General features: G+C 38.6%; 1 protein-coding gene and 1 pseudogene across 1 annotated transcript in view; one reads left to right on the forward strand and one right to left on the reverse strand.

Moving 5' to 3' along the window:
- Nucleotides 1-20,110, forward strand: part of LRP1B (LDL receptor related protein 1B) — a 1,573,107-nt gene that overhangs the window by 423,438 nt on the left and 1,129,559 nt on the right. The window lies entirely within an intron of this gene.
- LOC118710018 lies at nucleotides 19,649-19,747 on the reverse strand (annotated as a pseudogene).

Consider the following 20,110-nt stretch of genomic DNA (forward strand, 5'->3'; position numbering starts at 1 on the left):
ATGAAGCAAAATGACTATGCCATTTCTTCTGGTCCATTCTGGTCATTTCATGATCAAAGCATTATTCAAATTGATTGTTTGTTAGTAGCAATCAGTATTAATGATTTCACCTGGTTTTAGAAGCTCATAATATCCCACACCTTCCTGATCCCACCAAAGGCAGAAGATAAATGCATTGTCTTCTTTATGAAGCAATTTGGCCTTGCAGTCAATGTTGATGGTTGACCTGAATCAACCCTGATTTTGTGTATTTAGGATTCTCAAAATAATTCAGTTTTCATCACCAGTCACAATTCTATGCCAAAAAAAGGTTTTTTGTGCTATTGAAGCAACATTTTATTGATGACTTTTCAGTTTTCCATTTGTCTTTCATTCAGTTGATGTGACATCCATTTTCCTTCCTTTAAAACCTTTCCCATTGCTTGTAGATGATCAGAAATTGTTTGCTGAGCAACATTTAGTCTTTTGCAAGTTGTTTTTGAGTTTGACACATATCTTCATCCAATAATGCTTGTAGTTGTTGGTCTTCAAACTTTTTTGGTTGACCTGGATGCTCTTTGTCTTTCACATTAAAATGATCACTTTTAAAGCGTTTAAACTAGCATTCACAAGTATCTTGATATAAAGCATGTTCACCATATGCTTCCTAAAGAATACGATAACTTTCAGCAGCACTTTCCTTCCAAATAAAGTAATGAGTTAAAACTTCCTGCAAATGCTCTTTTTTGGGGGGCACAAAATTTGGCATTTTTAAGCTTAAAAAATATCTAGGATGTTAACACCTTCAGCAAATTGGACATACGAAGTTTTGAAGCTTGCTGTCAATACAACAAAATAGTATACATATCAAGTTGTATATATATCAACATTTAACTTCATCTATTGAAAAAAATTTTTCATTATTAACTGGTACACCTGGTACATATGGCAATAGGCAGCCATTCTTCTCCTGATACATGTTTGATTACAGAATAGGTGGAGGCCGTGAGCTCTTACGGAATAGCAGCAAAGTGATTGAGTGCGGTCTTGGGAGGTTTGTATTCTTTCTGTCAGTTACATGATCTCAGGAAATTTGTATCTGAATTTAAACTGACAGTCTTAACTTAAAAGAAAGGTATTGAGCTTGATGATTTTAAAGGTTTTATTAGTTCTAATGTTCTGTGAAAAGAGCAAAGTTAGCAGTTTCATAACTGTTGTTACCCTCCCTTCACTCTGCATGCCCTATCCTAGTATTAAGCTTCCTCCTCAGCATGACTGAGCCTCAGTTTGTCTGTCAGTGTCACAAATAAGGCACCAAGAAACCAAACGTGCCACTGTGCTTATAAATATTCTGACTTGTTATCCATTTATTCAGTCACACCACACTATTCTAATAAATCACGTTATCAAACAAAACCTAGAGTAGATAACTACTTTCTCTGCTTGCATTTTCTTCATAAGATTATCTGGCATTAATTAGGAATATATTTCTCTAAGAAATTGCTTCCAAATTGAGTATTTGAGTGTGTGTGTGTGTGTGTGTGTGTGTGTGTGTGTATGTGTGTGTTTCTGGAACCAAATTTCTCTTAGGAAATGGAAGAGTATGTTCTCAAGGAAAGCATAAAAGAAAATTCCACAAGGAGTCAGTAACCAGAATTTTATAATGTCACCATTATGCTAAATTGGGCTTCACTTGAATAGGTGGAGAGAGGTCTCCTTGGGACTCATATCTGGTAAAATTGGAGGAAGTTGTGTGTTAGGAGGTGATCTCTATATATTAGGTATATAATGGAAATGAAACCTGGTCTAAAATATAAATGGGAACAGAAACCATTTTAATACGGTCTGTTACTTAAAACTAGTGTATAAGTATCACATATTTGTAAAAAGGATTAGCTATGGGCTTGATTTTAAAATGCATAAATTTTTTTCCAATGGCTTTATACACTTTAGGTGTCCAAAATATTTAAAAAGTCAGTTGATTAAAGATAACATTGTATTATTTTATTATGCCACAATTCAAGGGTAATATCTACTGTGAAAAATTATATATGCTTATAACATAAGGTAATCCTCAGATAAATACTTCATTTATATTAGGGTTACAAATAAAAGCCCAGACACCCTGTTAAATTTGAGTTTCATGCAAACAATAAATAACTTAAGTAGTTCTCATGCAATACTTTTAATATTATTATACTAAAATTTGCTCATTGTTTATCTGAGATTCAAATTTAATTAGATGTCTTGTATTATACCTGGCAACCGTTTTTATATGTTTACAGATTTTTAAAAATTTACTTTTATAGATTTATGTATGTAAAACTCTGGGGGGATGATGCTTCTCTTTGTTTTTAGGGTGAATTGAATCTACCTGCCTCTCTAGACTACCTGCCTCTCTAGACTGATTGCTGGTACCTCTCCTACTCCTCTCTGTGTTCCAATTTACTAGACAACTCTCTGGCAATGCCATATTCACCTGGAAGCAGCCGAAGTCAAATCAGTGCCCCTTCTGTGTTTTCAGATTGATCCTAGCATCTCAGGTTGAAGTGATTTTAGCAATCAGGGTTATGACCACCGGTAATGAGACAGGGATAGAGATAAGAATATACATGAAAATGCTCTTTACATTTAGCTTTGGCCCTAACAGAATAACTTGTGCATTGATGTTCTTTATTCTTTAATGCAGTTTTGTCAATCCTTGATTCATGTGTGTGTGTGTGTGTGTGTGTGTGTGTGTGTGTTTTAAATTTAGACTTGTTACTTATTTTGCCTTACTAGTAATTTTATTATTTTTAAAAATATATATTTTATTGATTTTTTTAATAGAGAGAAAGGGAGAGAGATGAGAGTTAGAAACATCGATGAGAGAGCAACATCGATCAGCTGCCTCCTACACACCCCCTACTTGAGATGTGCCCACAACTAAGGTACATGCCCTTGACCGGAATTGAACCTGGCACCTTTCAGTCTGCAGGCTGACACTCTATCCACTGAGCCAAACCGGTTTTGGTTAATTTTATCCTTAATATTAAGTTTGTCTTTAACTCAGTTAAATTGCCTGGTCAACTATGTAGAATCTTCCTTATGTGTAGTCTTCCCTAAAATCACCTTTTAGCCTGGTTAAGGCAAGTGGTTTTCAAATTTATGCATGTATTAGAATTAACTGAATAGGCTTATTAAAATATAGGTCTATGGGCCCCATTCTTAGAGTTTCAAATTCCATATGAATGGATTAGTGCCTGAAGATTTGCATTTCTCACAAATTCCCTGTTGATGCTAATGGTTTGGGACCAGACTTTGAGAACCCCATTGCTCTAAGCCTGTGGTCGGCAAACTGAGGCTCGAGAGCCACATGGGGCTCTTTGGCCCCTTGAGTGTGGCTCTTACACAAAATACTAAGGCCTGGCCGAGTCTATTTTGAAGAAGTGGCATTAGAAGAAGTTTCAGTTTTAAAAAATTGGCTCTCAAAAGAAATTTTAATCATTGTATTGTTGATATTTGGCACTGTCGACTAATGAGTTTGTAGACCACTGCTCTAAGCAAATTCAAAATCAAGAAGGAAAGTGTGAATGTCAAATTCTCTGTTTACCTTTAAACTAACCCATTCACCAAACCTAATTTCCTAAAATACCTAAACTCCATTTAGAGAAATGAGTTAGATATCTTAAGTAGTATAAATGCCTGAAATTTTTTCTATAAGATCGTTTCTCTTTCCCCCTTCATAGTTGAGTCTATGCTAGCTTATCTATTAATTAATCACATCTGGACTCATCTGCCTACCACTACATTCCTTTGTTGTTCCTAATCCTTAGGTGATTTGATTTTCTTTGTCAAGGATTCTTAAAAAAAAGCATGAAAAGACTGATTAAATGCTGCTCGAAGGCTAGTTAGAGCAGAAAACAGCTTCAGGAATCCAGTCCCTGCCTCACTCAGTTCAGGCATAAATAAATGGATCCAAAGAGAGGGAACACACCCAGGAAGAGAGTACTGAAGGTTGTGACATTTTAGCTGTTTCTCCTGCACTCAGCATCACTTCCAAGTTAATCCTCTGCCAAATCTACCTTCTCACCCCTGAATTCTGGGGAAGCACATTCATTGATTCATTCTCTCATCTGACAAAAAATTTATTGAGCACATTTTATAGGCTAGAGATTATACTAAGAGATATGATTTTTCTGCCTCAACAAACACACCAAATGAAATGGGGAATGAATATATAAGGAAATAAGATGCCATCTTTTAGTGCTATGATAGACCTCTGCACAGGATTAATGTAGGAATACCAAGAAGAGAATATTTTTTTTTTTCTGGAAAGGGGAGGGAAGTCAGAAAAGGGTTCATGAAAAAAAAAAAAACACATATGTATTTACACTGTATCTTGAAAGACAGTCTGCTGCTGGTACGGGGATTGAGAAAAGGGAGTATTATATTCAATCCTGTAAAGTGAAAGTAATAACTTTATATTTATTTGTTATACATGGGATAAGGGAAATGCCTTGAGGAACAGGTTATTGGATTCAATGAATGTCATGAGCTTAATTGGTGGTGGAGTTCACTGAAAAGCTCTAGCATTCTTATTGCAGGTCCAGCCTTTTATACCTTCCCATGTTGGATGTTTCTTCTCAGTACAAAACTGAAGAGGATTGTGTTTAATTTAGAACTTGCTGCTGCACAGTTTTTTGTTTTTTTCTTCAGCTTGAATTGCATGATTGGCCTCAGCATAAAATCTTCAAGTGAGTGTTGAATGAAGAGGTCTCTCAGGATAGTCTGCCGGAATCCCACTTACCTTTGTGTTTAGCACTTATCATTTATTTTACTTTTATGGAGAGGAAAAATACATTATTATTTATTATTTTCATGACTTAAACATACCTATATTTATTTCCTGAGGTTTTATGTACATGCTTCAAGTAAAAAACATTCTAACATTTTCAGAGAAATGTAGTGACTACAAATTCATAAGTTTATCTGTAAGTAAGCAAAACAGTAAATAAAAGTAATATAAAGAGCTTAGAAGATTGAAGTTGAAGTTCATATTATGTATGCTTCATTTGCATAAATGGCCCAGCATGTCTGTCCTCACTGATAATAATCAAGATTCGTAAAAATCATCTAAAGTTTATAAACAGTTTCACTAGAGAAGCATTGTTGCTCTCAGCCAGAGAAGACAACACTAGACTGTGGAAACAAATTAACCCCCAAAGCTCAATGCCTTAAAGCAAAATTAAACCGAAAAAGCTCTCTCCTAGTGTGACCTGCTCCCTCTATCTTATTTATGACTATATCATCAGGGACACTTGGCTTCCAGGATAGCCATGGCAGGGAAGAGAGGGCTGGATGTTTCCTTGGACATTTTTAAAAAACTCTGCCACACTTCTGCCCACCAGAATGATTAAAATGAAATCTATGGTTCCAACCTAGCTGCAAAGGAATGTGGAAAGAGAAACTGGTGAACACAGCTAAAGCCTTAATCTGACAATGACACAAAATCAATACTGTTCTCATACTTACTGCTCCTTCTACTGGGCTCTTCTTCTCTCACCCACAACTTGTCTTCACTATTACCTGAATGTCATAACCCCTTGGAAGATTTAGCAGCAATATTAAGAAGAAAGAGGAAGGTGGGGGAGAGGAAGGGGGAGAAGAAGCAACTATATAACAATCAGAATCATTGTTGCCTTTTGTCTAGATGCCTACTGTGATTATCCTGGTCTGATTCCAGTCTTGCTGAATGATCATTTAATAACTAGTACCTCATGGCTTTTCATCTTCTTATGGGATGGTTCTCCTCTGACTTCATGAACAAGTGAACCCATCCTTAAAGTCTTGTCCATATTCCCATGACTTTTGAAGGCCCCCTGGATTTTTGAGCTGAAAAGGAACATTTCCCATTCTCCTGATTACATTAAATTCTTACTACTTAATAATTGCTTAGATTGTCCCACACATTTCTAAGTGTTCTCTTCACAATTGAATTATGAACATATTGGTGTATTGTAACCTGCCCTATTCATTGCTATATTCTAAATGCATAGCAGTGTACTCAGTATTTTTAAAATGCTTACTAAGACTTAATTTACTGAATTAATCTGTAAATTGTGATCTTCATATCACTCAGCACACAATAGGCCCTCAATGAGCTTCTGAATATTTATTGATTCTCCTTTTAAAAACTTTAAGATGAAACAATGTCCATGGTTGGTTCTTAAACACATTATATATAATAATATCGTGGGGGTTTTTTTGTTGTTGTTGTTGTCTAAATTCTGTTTACTTGAAATGAGTGCAAGTCCTTGGAAACTTTACCATGATTCTCCATTCTAAGTATATGTAAATAGGAACTAGAAGAAATTTTGGGAAATTTTAGTTGTACTTAATACTTAGAGAGTTGTGCAAATAACAGAACAAACAAAACTTAAATCATACTATATTACATTAAATATGCAGCATGCTGGTATAAGTTTTTTGTGATTAAATCCTATAAGGTTGCAGGTTTTATAAAAAATGATATAAGAACTTATGATTCAAGGCAATTTTCTTGGCCTGAAATTTCTTAATTTTTTTGTTTTTCCAAAATGCAGTAAATCTTACCAAACATAAAGTTGACTCCTAATCATTTGCTTATATATAGTATGTATATTCTCTTCATATTTATTATCCATGTCAAGGGTTGCGTGGAAAACTATTCACTCCTGTCAGTGTTGAAGAACACACATAGTAGGGACATTTAAGCCTCATCTGGGAGGACTTATCTATAAAAACCAAAGGTAGTAAACTCAGTTGATGAAATAATTTTGTAATGAGACTTGTCAAAAAATAACACACAGGTTGATGCTGACTTTGTCAGGATTAATGTTTAGTTGCTGAAAGATTAGATTTTTTTCTTTTACTGGTTAAGTAGAATTGAGAGAAAAACAAACAAACAAACAATTTTTATTTATTTATGCATTCATTGGTTGCTTCTTGTATGTGCCTTGATGGGGATCAAACCCTGGTCCTTGGTTTATCAGAAGGATGCCCAAAGCAACTGAGCCCTAATCAATTCTTAAACTAGTAAGTCGTACTCCACCTGTGCACAGATTGAAAGAGTAATGATAATAAAATAAAGATAAAGCCATACAAAAGCCTGTCTTTTCCGAAGAATTATAATGATCTCATGTCGGCTTCTGACAACTTGTCTATTTTTACCTACAGACTTGGTCAATGAGCATGAGGCTGAGATCTATGGCTTCCAAAGCTGCTAGAGTAGATTTCCTCTCTCCAGGGATGAGTTGGAGTTCAGTCAGAGTCATAGGGACTTGGAAGGCCATGCAGTGGCTGCTCTCTACTTTCTCTCTCCAAAAAATAAATTCTAATGAAAGTAGACGAAGAGTTTATCCTAACCTTAAAGTCTTCCCCAAAAAAGGAGCTACTTTTATTTGAGAGTCTACTGCAACTTTAGACAGTCCTCACTTTCTTATAACTCACCCTAAATCCTCCTCTCCATATAAACTCATGGTGTTTTGCTAGCTTTCAAAAGACAACTTACATTCATTTGAAAGGTACTCATTCCATCATCAGCTTAAACATTCTCTCTTCTCTTTATTATTTTGATTTTACATTAAAGGCCATTATTTTTCCCTAAATTTTTGTTTGTTTGCTTTTCCCCAAATCCAGTACTGCACTTTACATTGTAATTAGTGCTCTTTACAAATTATTGTGCTGAGTGAAGATGCTGAGGTTAACAGCGATGCAAATGGCTTGATCAGGAGAAAATGAGTGCCAAGAATAATTTTCCCATGGGTGGGAAAGTAATATTGCTGCGTCTTTTTGTGAACCATTTATTAAACAACTGGCCAGATAGGAAAATATGTATTTTCTATGAAAAGCAAAGTAGCCCTTGTGGACATCAGACGTTCTACGATCTATATATATATAAAGAGGTAATATGCTTATTGTTCCTAATGGTGGTCCAGTCATGACCGGAGCTGGAGCTAGTGGACACGGGAAGGGACTTCTGCCCCCAGCACAGGCATGCCCAGCGCCAATGTCATGCTGCCCTGGAGGCTGAGACCGCTCCTGATGGAGGCAGGAGCTGGTGGGTGGGGACTTCCGCCCGCAATGGAGGTGTGCTCAGGCCTGCCCAGTGCTAACATCACCCTGCCTGGGTGCATCCCTGTCCAGCGCTGAGGTGAAGCTGCCTTTCAGACTATAACTTCAGCCACTGAAGATCAAACTGTTCATCCTAAATGCTTTTTCTTGAATGGTCCAGGTAGTAGTGGAAAAACAGACCTTTTAAAGCTTTAATACATTATATTAGAGGTCATGGTGGTACTGTTTTTGCCTATAACATCTACAGGAATTGCTGCAAATTTACTCACTGTGGAAGAACCTTTCATTCCCAATATAAATTACCAATTCCAATAAGTGAAAGTTCAAGTTCTAGACTCAATATAAAGAGTGAAGTTGCTAAAACCATTAAAAAGGCCAAACTTCTCATTATTAATGAATGCACCATGGCATCCAAGTCATGCTATAAACACCATAGTCAGATTACTAAGAGAAATTATGAATTTGAATGTTGCATTTGGTGGGAAAGTTCTCCTTCTAGGAGGGAATTGTTGATAATGTCTCAGTATTATACCACATGCTATGTGATCAGACATAGTACATATGAGTTTAAAGTACTGTAATATTTGAGGATGCTTCAAAAAGTTGTCTCTTAAGGCAAAGATGAGATCAGAGGATTATGCTTATAGTGAATGGTTAGTAAAACTTGGAGATGGCAAACTTGATAGCAGTTTTCATTTAGGAATGTAATCCCCTGTGAAATGATTTATAACAGATCTACGATTGAAACTACTTTGGGAAATAGTATATCTAGAGATAACGTTAAAAATATATCTAAACGTGCAATTCTTTGTCCAAAAAATGAACACGTTCAAAAATTAAATGATGAAATTTTGTACATATTTGATAGATATTTTCACACATATTTGAGTGATGATTCCATTGATTCAACAGATGATGCTGAAAAAAATTTTTCTCATTGAATTCTTAATAGTATTACTACTTTAGGTATGCCATATTATAAATTAAAATTGAAAGTGGATGCAATTATCATGCTACTGAGAAATCTTAATAGTAAATGGGGCCTTTGTAATGGTACTAGATTTATTATCAAAAGATTATGACCTAACATTATTGAAGCTAAAGTATTAACTGGATCTGCATAGGGAGAGGTTGTTCTGATTCCAAGAATTGATTTGTCCCCATCTGACACTGGCCTCCCATTTAAATTAATTTGACAACAGTTTCCTGTGATGCCAGCATTTGGGATGACTATTAATAAATCGCAAACTCTATTCAGTGTAGGAATATTTCTACCTGAACCTGTTTTCATACATGGTCAGTTATATGTTGCTTTCTCTTGAGTTTGAAGAGCATGTGATGTTACAGTTGAAGTTGTAAATACTTCATCAGGAGGGAAATTAGTCAAGCACTCTGAAAGTGTTGTCACTCTTAATGTGGTATACAGAAAGATATGAGAATAAGTTTAATCACTTTACCAATCATTGTTTGTATCACTGTTGTTTATATATCATGTTTTTTGTTGTTTTTATATCATGTCTTTGTTATTATATCATTTTGTTATTGTTTACTTATTAAAACATTTATATATTATTTTCATATACTAGAGGCCTGGAGCATGAAATTTGTGTATGGGGATGTGTGTCCCTCAGCCCAGCCTGCACCATTTCCAATCTGGGACCTCTTGAGGGATGTCCAAATTCCCCTAGTAAGATTGGGACTAAATGAGCATTCAGACATCCCTCTCACAATGCAGGACTGCTGGCTCCCAATAATATATTGGAATATTACATAAAACATATTCTCCAATAAGTTTAATTTAAGTGGTTTCCACAGTAAGAAAATAAACGCTCGCCTGCCTGCATTCCTGATTGCCCCTAACAGCTTCTTCCTGCCAGCCTGATTGATGCCTAACTGCTCCCCTGACAGCCTATTTGCTTCTAACTGCCCTCCCTTGCAGGCCTGGTCACCCCCAGCTGTCCCCCCCTTCCCTCCCCCCCACACAGGCCTGGTCAATCCTAACTTCCCTCTCTTGGAGGCCTAGTCTCTTTCAACTGCTCTCCCCTGCCTGTCTGGGTCTCCCCCCCAACTGCCCTTCCCTGCAGCTTCGTTGCCCCCAACTTCCCTCCTCTGCTGGCCTGGTCACCTCTAACTGCCTTCCCATACAAGCTTGATAGCCCCCAACTGCCTTCCCTTGAAGGTCTGGTCCTGCCCAACTGCCCTCCCCTGCTGGCCACCTTGTGGTGGCCATCTTGTGTCCACATGGGTGCAACCATCTTTGACCACATGGGGCAGACATCTTGTGTGTTGGAGTGATGGTCAATTTTCATATTACTCTTTTATTAGATAAGACATTTTACTAATTTCCTTTTGTTTCTGATACTTCTATTATAGAGAAAGAAAAAATAGCAATATTAAAATATTTCATCTAATTAATTCCCATTTAATGTGCATGAATTTCGTGTACCAGGTCACTAGTTATTAAATAATTCACAATAATATAGTGGAATATTACATAAAACATATTCTCCAATAAGTTTAATTTAAGTGGTTTCCACAGTAAGAAAAGAAAGAATTTCTCATAGAGAGAATGATTGCATAAGAGAAAGAACAATAACTTTAATGTTGAAAGAACAAATTTATAGTTCTAGAGATAGATATTCATAGAAATAGATATGGATATAGAGATAGAGATAGAGTCAGAGATAGAGATACATATAGATACAGATAGATAGAGATATAAATATAGTTATAGATATAGGTACAGGTGGATAGATATCTATATAATAAAGAGAGAATATGCTAATTGGTCCTAATGGTGTCCCAGTCATGACTGGTCAACAGGCTGCTTGTGCACAGGACCTGATGGGTGGGTATGAGGGTGGGGACTTCTGCCACCAGCGCAGGTGCTCGGAGGACTACCTAGTGCTAACATTATATATATATATATATATATATATATATATATATATATATATATATATATATAACCTTGGAAGCAGAGGCTGTTCCCGATGGAAGCACATGCAGGCCTGCCATCTAGCCTGGAGGGACTTGTCAGGATGTGCCATGAAGGCCCCCCCTGTAGAGGCACATGCAGGCCTCGGCACTGCCTGGCCCAAAGAGTAGCATGAGGATGGGGGCAGGGCCATGGCGGAGAGCTCTTAGCACTCCTGTGCCAGGATCTGAAGGTGCAGAGAGGAAGGGAGAACAGATGGGCAGTTACAGGGTTTAGGCCAGGAGGGGAGTGCAGAAGGCCAGTTATGGGGATCAAGCCAGGAGGGAGAGCAGATAGGCAGTTAGGGTGATCAGACAAGGAGGGGAAAGCAGGAGCATCAAGCTGGTGGGGTGAGCAGTTAGGAAGTTAGGAGGTCAGGCCAGGAAGGGAAAGCAGTTAGGGCCATCAGGCTGGCAGGGGAGCAGTTAGGGGCATCAGGCAGTTGAGCGCTTAGGAGCCAGTGGTTCTGGATTGCGAGGAGGGATCCCAGATTGGAGAGGGTACAGGCCAAGCTGAGGGACCCCCAACTCTGTAGACAAATTTTGTGCACTGTGCTTCTAATATCTATACTAGAAGCTCAATGCATGAAGATTTGTGCAAGAATGGGCCTTCTTTCTCCTGACTTCTGGCATTACCTTTGCTCTGGCTGGAGCCACCTTTCTACCTTCCCATGCTGCCCAGAGGTCCAGAGTAGCTGGGGTGGTGTGGAACGCCATGTTGATGATGCAAGTATCCTGCCCTTGCCACTTGATGCCTTTGTATGCAAATTAACCTGTCATCTTTGTTGGGTAAATTTGCATACCCACTCTGATTGGCTGGTGGGTGTTGCAAAGGTATAGTCAATTTACATCTTTCTCTTTTATTAGTGTAGATAATCAAGCATGTATTGAATTCCTATCATGTGTAATGTGCCATGAATTTTCCTAGAAACATATTTAATCTTCTAAACTTATTTTAAACCTTACAATAGCTCTCTGTGGTGGCTGTTGTTATTATTCCCACTTTCCACACAATAAACCAAAAAAAAGAGAAGTTAGATATTTTCTCAATATCATAAAACTAATGTGTTGAAGTCAAGAGAATGGCAGTGTCATGTATTCTGTCTTCATTCTACAATGTCAAAAATACCTATTGATATCACCTATAAAATAAGATACATGAATTCAATGTCTAAAACTCTCTTCTTTGATTCTTTTTATCTCAATTTTCTACCTCAGTACTTTTTGAGACAAAATACTGGAAACTTATTTTTCCCCCAAGTAGACCAATTTACAATAATGCCCAATAGCTTGCACATATATTTATATAGATATTATTTACAGGCCTAGATGGCTGCATGAACAAGTTAGGATATTGAGGCAGCTTATTTCACAAATCTACATTTCTGAAAATGTTCTGTAATAGAATTTCACATCTGTCTCACTCTTTAAGTTTAAAAAAAGTACAGTATACTATCTCGGCTCAAATATGTGTGTTCCTTAATTTGTAGACTTGGATAGAACAGCCTTTACTGCTCAGCTCCTTGTCCTTAGCCAACCCATAGATGGATGCTTGTGAAATACAATTTTCTGAAGTCTGTACTCTGAGGAAGGTACTTCTGTTACCTGGATTATTGAGTTGCTTATAAATCAAAGTAACTTTAAGAGGGCCATCCTTCCAGTTATGCCATTGAAGAGGCTCAGATTAGTCCTGCTGCAAGTGCAGCCCATTAGAAATAGGCCACTGCTTTTGCTGGACATATTACTAATTCTCAGATGACTTCTTTCAAAATTCTCATACATTTCAGATCACCCCTCCCCCCAACAGTATTCCTTCATCATATTTTCCTTATCTTTGTCAATAATTTGACCCTTATGTTTGTCTTTTAAATGTGAGGTTAACATAGTTCTCATCTCATCCTTCGATTGTATTGGCAACCATACTTGACTCAGTTTAGGTATAAAAAGACTTGCTACAAAATGGACCTTGTCAGTTTAATCTCTCTAAGAACAGTTTTATTATCTGCTATTTCATTTTGTGTTTAGCACCACTAAACCTTACTTTGTGTGCAAAGGCTTTGCTGATCCCTCCCGTATAAGGTGTGAGCTAATGTCTGGATCCCATTCTTTATTTTCCCTTCAAGCTTTTCTTATATCATCCCTCTTTTTTCTCATATCCTCCCTGATTTCTCTTTCATAAAATAAATAGCTTGCCCAGGAGTGCACTGCCCAAGAAAATATCCGGCTCTAAGTGATTTAAGCAAGTCTATATATCCTTTCTATGACACTTCTATTTGGACTACAGTCATTTTCTTATGTGGAATATTGTCATGTAGGCAATCAGGGAAGTACTCCCCTTTTCCTTTGTGTTGTACTTTTTCTTATAAACTTACACACTCAATATTTTTTTTTTTAATATATTTAATTGATTTTGTACAGAGAGGAAGGGAGAGAGATAGAGAGTTAGAAACATCGATGAGAGAGAGTCATCGATCAGTTGCCTCTTGCACACCCCCCACTGGGGATATGCCCGCAACCAAGGTACATGCCCTTGACCGGAATCGAACCCGGGTCCCTTCAGTCCCCAAGCCGACGCTCTATCCATTGAGCTAAACCGGTCCACACTCAATATTATTGGATAGTTGTTCAGTCCCTTGCAGTTTGGAAAGCACTTCCACTAACTTGAACATAGGTAATCATCATAATGACACTTTTAGGTTGACAACAATATATGGCTACCCTTGCTTTATGAGAAAATGGGCTCAGAAAATTAAGCAAATTACCTAGGGTCATATAGCATGTAAATGACAGAGTGGAAGTTCTCCTATGACTTTTTTTTGCAGCAGATTACAAAGGCTGAAATGATCTGTCATGTTGAACTGAAAATAGATATCTCCAGCCCTGACCAGTTTGGCTCAGCGATTAGCACATGGGCTCTCAGACTGAAGGGCCACGTGTTTGTTCTGGTCAAGGGCACATATCTCAGTTGCAGGCTTGATCCATCATTCTGGTCGGGTGGTGTGTGAGAGCAACTAGTCAATGTCTGTCTTTCACATCCACGTTTCTCTCTCTGTCTTTCCCCCTCCCTTCCACTCTTTCAAAAACAAACAAACAAACAAACAAACAAACACCTAACAAACAAAAATTCAATGGGAAAAAATCCTTGGATGAGGATTAACACAACAACAAAAACAAACACAAAACAGATATTTATGAAATCTGGCTTTATATTGGAATAAACTAATTCATTATTTCAATCCAAAACAGTTTTTCAAGAATAATGTTGACATTTAAAATATAAGATTACTGAACAGTGTTATTAGTCCTTATCCCAGGGCCCCTGTGGAGGCAATTAGGACTCAACACATCTCCTGTTTCTATTTTATCTTTTTCACCCAGGCATATTACCTTTCCCTGTCTGATAATATTAGAGGCTGTAACATGTGCATGAAAAATGTTTATGGAATATTAGCCTTCATAATGTTATTTTATGGGTAGCTTCCTTGGGAGATATTTAACTACTATTGGTTTTTAGAATTATAGCATTGCATTTAAGAGTTTAAAATGAATTTTAAAGTGTTTTGGGAGCATCACTAATTCAAAGCCTACTTTATTGTGCTTTAAAATAGATTATATAGCTCACTAATTTAAAATCTGAACTATATATCCTATAATAAAAATAAAATGAATATTCAGTGTAGTATTTAATTTTTAAAGTTAATTATTGCATATCCACACCTTTTTATAACTCTTTATTGTCAAACTGTATATATCAACATTGGGGTCAATTGGAATATCATGTGTAAACCCCGATGGTATATGAATGCATAATTTAGAAATATAGGATGCATTATATCTCAGTAAAATACATTAAATAACACAATTGTTATTATATTTTTATGATGCAATTATTATTGCTGGTACTTTAAAGAAATGAAATTTAAATTATTGCAGTGGACTCCAATTTTCTCAATAGGATGGAAGGGAATATAATTGAAAGTTAATGAAAATAGAAAATATACACCTCCATGCAAAGTGTTTATAGCTATTGTTTGTCTGAGTGAATATTTAGTAAATTAACCTAAGCTCTTTTTAACCAATATTTATTAGGCATGTATTACTATGTGCCAGACACTCGGGATATATAAAAAATGGATACCCCCCACCATTAAAAATATATTATTCTGATATAACATGCTCCATGTAAAGAATGAGATGTGTGAAAAATATTGTGGGAATGCCAGTGTAATACAAGAACTCATTCTGATTGCATTAGCAGTGGCTTGAGGTATTTTGTGGAGAAATATATAGACAAAAGGTGCCATTGAAGCTGAAGGATGAGCAGGAAGGTCAAACCTGATAAACATGGAAAGAACATTAAATATAGGTAACCCAAGGCCCAAATAAATCTATATTTGACCCATAAGAATGCTAACTCTTTACACACACACACACACACACACACACACACACACACACACGTGTGTGTGTTCAAGGTACTCAAAACAAAAGACTTATCTTACTACAAGATTTAGATAGTTTTGTCCTGGATCAATATGTCTGTAATTATGCTGAACTTCAGCAACTCATCAGGGAAGCAAACATATCCTTCAGGCTCAGTTCTCGCATCAGCACAAGGAAATAAGGGGAAGTCAAATAAATTATTGTAGGTGATCACAATTATCCCTTTACCATGCCCTTTGGTTCAAGAGTCTGTTGCTGAATCATTCTTTCCAAGGCCAATACTTCCATGTGCCTTTCCATGGCTGGGAATCATTGTTGCATTTCCTTTTCCTTGTCACATCCATCTGCCCCTTGTGCTTATAGGGCAAGTCTTAGGATATAAGCTGTGGCTGTACAATATGTAACAAAAAGGAAAGGTGGGGTGGTCCAAAGGTTGTAGCTTCAAAATATTGCTCACTGATAGCCCATTCCAATGGTGCAGATGTTGGTAAGGTCTCACCCCAGACTCCTTTGGCACTTTTCTCTGAGGGACCCAATCGAATACAGGAGGGCCAGGAGAAGTCCAGTTTAGGCCAGACCACCTCTCTGATCTCCTATGGGCAGCTCGATGTCCCCTGCCCATGTATGGGGGGTAGGCCTGTCCCAAGCAGGAGCAGGCTGAGAATGGGTCGGAAGCTTAGTGGGCCAGTCAAGGCTGGTCAAAGCTTGACACCTCAGGTCAAGGCTGGCTAGGAAGATGTGGAATATGGAGCAGGGCCCTTCTGCCCGAGGTCTATCCTGAGCTTTGGAGATGAATCTTATTTCACCTGAATATAGGGCTGTGCAGGCACAGATTCACACCTGATCTGGAAGTAGAAGGTCCAGTGGCAGAGGTGGCAGCAACTAAGGCCAAGCAGGTCTGTGATGCCTCCAGACAGGCTGCCAGTCACTGTCATCACAGAGCTCCATCCTGGGTGTCAGTCAGAAACACCCGCTCCATGTCCCTGAGTGATGGGCAAATGCGAAGTGCCACCAAGTAAAGCCAGGTCAGCTTGGGAGGTGGGGAGTGTAAACACTGAGGGTTCTCCAGAACCAGGGCCCGGGGTGGCCAGGAAAGTCCTCCTGCTTAGATGCTGCCCAAAGATCGAGCCCAGTATCAGCATGCAGCTCAGTATTTCAGTCTCCCACCTGGACCATGTCTGCCTTCACCTGAATGGGCCAGAGGACCTGGATTCCACAGCGGTAGAGCTGGCTCCAGCTGCAGTGCCTGTGCATCCTGAGAAGCAAGGTGAGATGCAGAGGCCAGTGCAGAAGGAAAGGCTGTTCCACTGCCAACAGTCCTGGCGGCTGCAGAGGACACTAGAGCTGTAGGCAGTACCCACACCTGTCCCATCTGCAGATCCAGAGCAGGTCTGCAGCATCCATTGAGCTGGAACAGGACCAGTCACCAAACCCAGAGAACAGCTACCTGCACCTGCACTGGACCATGGCGAGAACTCACAGATGTCACTGGAACCACAGCCTTGAAGGGAGAGCCATCACCTGCCCTTGCACCTGCACAGCCTCCTGCAGAAACTCAGCTGGTCCTGGGTGCACACCTCCTGGAGGTTGAACCATCCCCTGCACCTGCACTGGAACCTGCATTAGATCCTGAGCTGGTGCTGGTTGCACCACCCCTGACAGCTGAGTTTGCTCTGGAACCCTACTCAGTCCTAGCAGTTGTGCCTCTTCTTCAACCTGCTCCCCCACCACATCTTCCTTTTTGAGCTCTCTCTTTGTTTTCTTATGTATTTTTTTTTTGCATTTTATAGTTTTAAGTAAATACAATCAATGCAAGGTTTTAATTTTTTTTTTTAAACGATGCTCCATGTTTTGGAACCGTAGGTCAACAGGGATATGGAAATTCACACAGTAAGGAGATGCCACTACACACTTATTAGAATGGTCCAAATCCACACCATTGAAAATCCAAATGCTGACGAGGATGCAGAGGAATAGGCACTCTCCTCGTGGCCAGTGGATTTCAGAATGGTACTGCCAGTTTGACAGAAAATTTACAAAACTAACAGGCTCTTAAAATACAGTCCAGCCATTTGCACAAAAGAGTTGAAAACCTGTGCCCACTAAAATCTGTACACAGATGTTTATAGCAGCTTTACTTAAAATCACTAAAACTTTAAAACAACCAAGAAGTGTTCAATAGGATAATAGATAAACTATGGTGCATTCATTATAATAAAATATTCAGCTTTAGAAATAAATGAAAATACATGGAGGAACCTGCAATGCATTTGACCAAGTGAAAGAAGCCAATCTGAAAAGGCTGCATGCTGTATGATTCCAACCACATGAAAGTCTGAAAAAGGCAAAACTGTGGAGAGTGTAAAAAAGATCAGTTGTGGCCAGCGGGTATAGGGGCGATTGGGGTGTATGTGGTTAGGATAGAGGGCTTTTAGAGCAGGGAAACTGCTCTGGATAACACCCAATGATGGACACATGTCATAACAGGGCTTCCCAAATCCACAGAATGAACCACTCTCTAAGTTAACCATAAGGCAAACTATGAACTTTGGGTGATCAACATGCTTTAGTGTAGGACCATCAGCTGTAACAAATGTATCACTCTTGTAAGGAATGTTGATAATGGGAGATGCAATGCAATAGTGGGGAAGGAGAGACATGAGCAATCCTTGTACCTTCTCCTCAGTTTTGCTATAAAGCTAAGGAAAGGAAAAAGGGGATACAGACAGCATGTTCACAGTTAGCAGGGGCACCCTTTGGTGTATGGAGAAACTGAGTCTCAGACTAAATAGATTGTCCAAGTGCACACACAATCCACTTGACCTTCAGACTCTGTCCTATGGCCAACCACACTGGCGAAAAGCTTAAAATAAGGATGACTGTGCCTCTCCCTTGATTTATGCATTTGCTGTGTCTCAGGAAAGTCTTGCATTAAGTGAAAATCTGAGTCAAAACCCCTATTTTTAGCATTATCTGAAATTGAAGCTAAATCATTAAATAATGATTTAGCATTATCTAAAATATGAGTTCTGGAAACAGCATTTTTAATACAGTGAAATGTGAAATTGATCTTGAGACAAAATTTTTATTTCCCCTTTCATTTTTGTGGACTGTTCAGAGACTTAAAGGCTAAAAGGTCTGATGGTGAACCAATGTTACTTCAAATACAATCCCAGAGAGCATTAATTGGGAAAGAATTAAGATGAGAGATTTATTTTTTTAAAAAAATATATTTTATTGATTTTTTTTTTTTTACAGAGAGGAAGAGAGAGGGATAGAAAGTTAGAAACATGGATCAGCTGCCTTCCGCACAACCCCCATTGGGGTTGTGCCTGAAACCAAGGTCCATACCCTTGACTGGAATCGAACCCAGGACCCTTCAGTCCGCAGGCCGAAGCTCTATCCACTGAGCAAAACTGGTTTTGGCAAGATGAGAGTTTTAAGTGCACCAGAAAGAGAGAGGGATGGGTAAGGATGTGATTCCTCACAGGCTTCTCCATGAGGCACTCTGGGGTTCATTCAGGGTTATGCACAGCCAAGCAAACCCCAACTGGCCTGTCATCTCAGCGCTGATGGGTCCCTGACAACATGGTCACGTCTCCATAAGTGCCCCTTCCCTGTCTGCGCTTCATTTCCAGGGCCTCTGTGGTCTCTGGGTTTATACCCTCATCCTTCCATAGGAGTACTTCTGCCACTTTTGACACTGAGTCTCAGAACATTGCCATGGCCTGCTGCGACCTTAATATGGTGACCTGTGCCAAGAGCTCCCTTCCCTGCAGCTCTCCCCTGGTCCCTTTGCTCAGGTCTGAATTCTCCCAGGGCACTGAATCCTGGAACTGCTTTTACCCGATTTTCCATCACCTAACTTTTTTTTTTTAACACTTTGAAACTCGTCTTTATTGGTGTGTTTCTTTCTCTCCCTGCCCTTAGCATGCAGCCTGAATAGGGTAAAGGCGTGCAGGCTGGGTCCTTGACCAGGTTGCATTCAGCTATTTCGCATGCCTCTGAGGATTGCCTGCATAGAAGAAGCTTGGTTGTAGCCTTTTTAGGTCAGATCCTCTTGTTCATTTTTACATGTTTCTAGAATACAACATTCTAATGCAATATCTGCATGCACTACAAAGTAATCATCTCCAAAAGTCTAGTTACTATCCATCAAGAAATGGACACCTTCACAAACTTGTGTGTCATCCTTGTGCAAGGCCATGTGCATATCTGTATCTGTCCAGTTTTAACATGTGCTGCAGAAGCCGGCACTGTCAGATACTTGCGACTGCCACTTCATGGAGGTCCTAGTTCTCTTAGGGCAGGGGCTGTAGTAGCTATTTCACAACCTTTCATGTCAACAACTTCCTGTTATCACAGTGGCTTCTGAGGTGGCTTAATGTATTAAATAGCAATTCAGCTGTTAAAAAAAGATCTGAAGGAATGTACTTGTTTATAACAACAAAAGATCTTAGAGTAAGAAAGCCTATGGCTGCAAAGTTAGCAGAAGGAAGGAAATAACAAAGATCAGCTCAGAAAAACAAACAAAAATATGATATAGAGATCAGAAAGAAAGAAGCAAAGATTATTGAAATTAAGGACTGGTTTTTTTAAAAAAGGATAAACAAAATTG

Source organism: Pipistrellus kuhlii, unplaced genomic scaffold (genome assembly GCF_014108245.1).
Source record: "Pipistrellus kuhlii isolate mPipKuh1 unplaced genomic scaffold, mPipKuh1.p scaffold_m20_p_7, whole genome shotgun sequence".
Taxonomy (NCBI): Eukaryota; Metazoa; Chordata; class Mammalia; order Chiroptera; family Vespertilionidae; genus Pipistrellus; species Pipistrellus kuhlii.